We start from the raw sequence: 5,333 nt of genomic DNA, 5'->3' as shown, positions 1-5,333 counted from the left end.
CAGCATTTCTGCATGATAGGTCTGTAACTAGGAGCTCCTCCAGACTAGCAGCAGCAGCAATTAGCAAACACCTGGTGGAACCGCAGGTCTTCTGAGCTTATCATACAACCAACAACACTCCTTAATGGCATCAATGGAAGACATGTAGAAGCATTGTTGTGATAAGACACAACAATGAGTGTGCCAGAAATGGTATAAAGTTCTTAAAGAGACAAAGGCCAATTTCAAGGCATCAGACTGAGCTATGGGGGTAGGTACAAAACACCCTATCCCTAACATTCTTTGAAATGTGAGTTTTTTTCCCCTCACACCATAAATTTACATAAAATTTGGATTTAATGTTGGTATTTCAAACATTTTCTGTGCAAGGTTAAGCTACTGCAATAAGAGATTTTGTAAGTATTTTTTTATTTATTCAGCGAGCTTTGTATATCACACAACTGTAGAAACACCAGCACAGACAAAATGCAGCAGAAATAATAGAAATCCCACAACGAAAGCCCTTATCTATGATCAACCGTGAACCGCCTGGATGGAGGACCTGCAAAGCTAAGGCATCAGAAAAGATTTATCTCTGGAAAAAAACTCTGAAGTAAAACTTTGTCTGTATGTAACAGCGCATTTTAAATTTACTAGCCAGACCAAAGGGACCTTTCTGGTTCATAAGTGATGACAGAGACAAAGACACTGTGAGATTCAAAATATTTACAATTGGCATTTGTTACTTCATGTATTGTTTTACTGCTCTTTCTTTTATCATGCAGTGATATGGACTCTCACCAGATAAGTTTACTGAAGCTTTGGGTTACAAAATCAAGACAGTCTGAATATTTCATCTTAGTTATTCCACCGAGCTAAAAGGAGGAATTTAAATGAATATTTCCTGTTCTTTTTTCTCCACTCCCTAAGTCACAACTTAGTGGTTGGTTGATATCAAAATGTGTTTTCGTTGTTTTGTTTGACAAAAGCTATAATGTATGACAGTCACTCAGAAAGCCGTTTGAAATGGACTTGATGTGTTTAAAAGCTGCTGACTGAACAAAGGTTGACAGACTGATGGGATACTCTTGCTCATTGACCGTTCTAAAACATCTACCGAACAAAAGCCCAAGAGCTTAAATGAGGCATAAAACTGTCAGAGTTGCTTCTTATCTACTGTCAAATGTCACATCAACCAGCCATAAGCATGGCAGATGATGCAAATTCTTTCAGAAAGCTTTATTTATTTAAGATCTACTATATTTATGAATGTATTTTGTTAGTAGAAACTAAAAGGCTAAAAAAATGTCCATGATAAAATAAGGAAAGTTCAGGAAATTCAATCCCATGTTTCTTTTTACTATCAGCTCTGATCTTAATCTTCATCCTAGCATTCGGATTAGGGAAAAAAAATCTAATCGGCTCAGTGATCAGCAGCAAAGTTTTATCAGAGGTGGTGCTGTATGTCTATGAATAAAAACACCAAACACAGAGACCTTGGATGTGTGTGTGGGGGGTGTGTGTGGGGGGTGGTATCTGGGTTGAAATGGCTGCTGTACAGAAATCCTATTGCAAAGTGAAATGGCAACAAGCCCTTCTGGTAAATTGAAAGAACGACCTAAACATTCACTTTGAAGTTTTCACAAGCAAGAAGCCATCATGACGCCTTCAAAGGAGGTGGGTTTCCCCCTTAAGGTTTTCCAGTGGATGTTAAAGACTGGTGCTCTGTATTGGCACAACTCAGTTTGGGTCCTGTAAGTCTGTAGGGAGAAATACTGAATGATGACCATAGACTTGTAGCAGAAGGACAGCTTCTGATGCATTTATTGCCAGGGACCATTCATCTACACTTATGCTGGAGTGTATGAGAGGGTTTTGTAAGAAGTCTTTATTCGCTGCTTTAAAAAAATATATGTTCATTGGTGCTGTTTTAATAAGCTGGTTTTAAGTTAGGTTGACATTTCTTTGAGCCACCGGAATAGGGGCTGCAGCTGAGGGAGTTTCCTTCACTTCGTTAGCTAAGGCTATATGCATAAAAGGTTATGTAGCTACACAGGTCCATGAACTCAAGCTACTTGTCAAACAGATGCCTTTTGAAGTTCTATTATGACCTCACATGCACATGACTGTGATGGAATTAGGTGAACTTTGATCATGTGAGACATTACATTGCATATCAATAGGTCATTTTAACTGCAAATACGTTCATTTTACAGTTCATGGAAATTTCCTTCTAATTTTTAACCCCCTTATTTATAACATGGTTATTTGGATTTAAAACTCTTATGATGATGAACTAATAAAGTCTGCAAGAGTCATTATCAGAATCCTTCAGAAATATCCATATGTGATGGATTGATTATTGTTCCAATCAATCAATCAATCAATCAATCAATCAATCAATCAATCAATCAATCAATCAATCAATCAATCAATCAATCAATCAGTTTATTCACTCAATTTAACAAATTTCATCATTAATTTACAAACACATTCTCTTACAGCAGGAAGAAGAAAAATGCAGTAGAAACCTGCCCCTTTCTCAGTAATTACAAAATCAGTTTTTCTTGACAGCATACATTAACTTAACAATATAAGTTAAAAACAATGTATCATTTTCCTCATTCTTAACTCAAAAGTGTGCTGGACTTAATCATTTTCTTATGAATTATTTTGAATTGGTTTAAAGTAAAGCATTTTTTTCACTCATCAAAAACGGTTTTATACACAGTTTTACTTTTGACATCACACCTCCTTCTGTCATTTTGTCACTTGAGCTTAAGACACAAACTTTTGCAATTTAATTGGCAATAATCTCTAACTTTAAATATAACTAAGGATTTTTAATTTAAACAAATCATTTAGCTTCAAGATATTTGCAGAAACAATTTATTTGCTTGTTCTCTAGAATCTATATAAACTTCTCATAGCTTTCTTTTCACTAACCAACATTTTGATGTGTAATGATGACTTGGAAAAATGTAATGTTTCAAAATGCTGTTTGATTTTTGTGTTTTTATGATGTAGAGCACTTAAATTCCTTAATGTTGGAATGTGCTATACAAATAAAATGCTAATTTTGTGTAACAAACAAAGGTTTGGTGTTGGCTTTATATGTATTGCCCCGTACCTTTATACAATAAGTCAAAAAGAGGAGCAAAGTAGGGAAAAAATATGAATAACTGGAATGAATCAAATCATCAAGTGATATTTCTAAATATGATTTTTTTTATTTAAAACAGCTATGATAATTACAGAAATCTTTAAGAATCAGACTGCAGAGGGTTTTTAGCAAGAAAGTAGGGTTTGCTCCACTTTTAGAAATGATAGAACGCTTACTTCACTGTACTAAGCACATCCTGGACAAAAGGCAACACAAAGACTGGGAAAGAAAAATGCTTTAATACTAAGATCATAGATTTTCCAGTAATTGCACCATGCACCTGCTGCATCATGAGAAAAATAGAACTGGCTAAATAAAACATAAGAAGTAAAAGGAAAGGCTTGACTGTGAGCACCACTCAACCTTAAAACATTACAAAAAGAAAAAATATACAACCAAAGAAATTTTGACTTGACAGGAAAGAACTGGAGCTGATTTTCCTGCAGACACAGTAGAGGGAACCAAAAACAACGGTTATGGAGTAAACCTTCCCACCTCAAAGATCACAGAACTGCAGCCTCCAGTTTCAAAGCTATGTGCAGAAATCACTCAAACAGTCACAGCAACGTTTTCCACAAAGCCACAAACTTTTTGTCAAAAAAGAAACATATTTTTAAATGCAGTATAAACATAAATCCCTGGGTAGAGGTATTTTTTAAGTTCACTGTTCATCTGAAAATAAATGTGAGCGGATCAATCTCACATCCTGATCTCCATGCTTGCACATTCAGCCATGAACGTACAAAAAGCTTCCCATTAATCATGATGCACTGAATGAGCCCCCAGATCAATGTCTTTGTGTTGAATCATAACAGTAATAGGCAGCGAGATTAGGAAAAAAACTTCTGACACAGAAAGAGTTTAATGGTCCAGGAAATCTTTGTGGTCCATCTACCACAGATTCTTCCTAAAGCTGTGGCCACATTTTTTAAACATATTTTGCAAGACGGAATACATAAAAATCAGGTTTGCATGGTTACAAAATCTGAAATAAATGAAGCATTTTTTTAAATATATATTAATCAAGTCCTGTCATATCTATGCAGTGTATGTGTGTTGCTTTTGATGTGATTTCTATTTCATTAGGTGTGTCTAAATCTGTAGAAGTCAGGACATAATAAATCATGTTTGCTGTGATGTACTAGTTTCGTTTTTCCCAAAAACTTAATTATCATATAAACATCTAGGGATGGATGTTCACATGACAGTCTATTAGTGCCACCAAGTGTTTGAATAATTGTTAGGTTAATTGAACGGCAGGTCACACTCAGCACTGAAATAGTTTATTTTCTTTCTGGTACGCAAAAGAGAATAAACCTTCATGAGTGCAGACAGACTGTCTGCATAGCATGAGAGGAGATTAGAGGAAGTAATTATCATATCATTACAGTAATGATATGATTATTACATTGGGTAAGAATCTGTGTATTTTCTGTCTCAGTGGTGCATGTGTGTGTGTGTCAACTATGCAACCTTTGTGACGATCTTTTGAGATGTACAAATATTTGTGGTACCATAGTTTATTTGGTGTAAATATTTTACATATTACACTGTCAGATGGATAGATTGTAATTTACTCAAGGTGTTTCATCTTTCATTATCATTTAAATGTAAGACACACATGCAATAGTGTGAGGGGGTAAAAGTATTTATATTACTTAGAAACTTCATAGGAAGGTCAACATACCGGAAACTGTTTGCTTTTTGACAGAAGAAGAAAATAAATAGACAAAATGACAACAGTTCATAATTTGGCTTCATGCAATATTTACTATAATAAGAAGACTGATATGCTGCTCTTTTTGCACATACTTACAACCATTGTCCTGAATTGCTCTGATTTGATGAACACCACCAATGAGTGAACACTGTAAGCCGTAAATACAGTATTAGACTACTGGAGCCAAGCTTTCTAGCTGCATGAGACGTCCAATCAAACCATAGTCTGCAGAGTGTGAACAATATGGGAGACTATAAATAAACCAGAATCAAACTGCCTGTCTGTTTTGAAACACAGAGCCCTGGCTGGGATCGAGCGAGCGTGTCCAATCCAGACCTCCAAAAATCTTTTGGAGGATAATGTGCAAGTTGAACATGAAAACAACGAGGAGCAATGAGTCACAAAGGAATGCTGACCAGTGGGATGTCGGTCAATGTACAAATATGACACTTATAAGCAAGACATTTGCTT

The sequence above is a fragment of the Poecilia formosa genome, unplaced genomic scaffold, assembly GCF_000485575.1.
Source record: "Poecilia formosa unplaced genomic scaffold, Poecilia_formosa-5.1.2 Scaffold3, whole genome shotgun sequence".
Taxonomy (NCBI): domain Eukaryota; kingdom Metazoa; phylum Chordata; class Actinopteri; order Cyprinodontiformes; family Poeciliidae; genus Poecilia; species Poecilia formosa.
The sequence above is the reverse complement of the archived record's forward strand: the minus strand, read 5'-3'. Positions refer to the sequence as shown.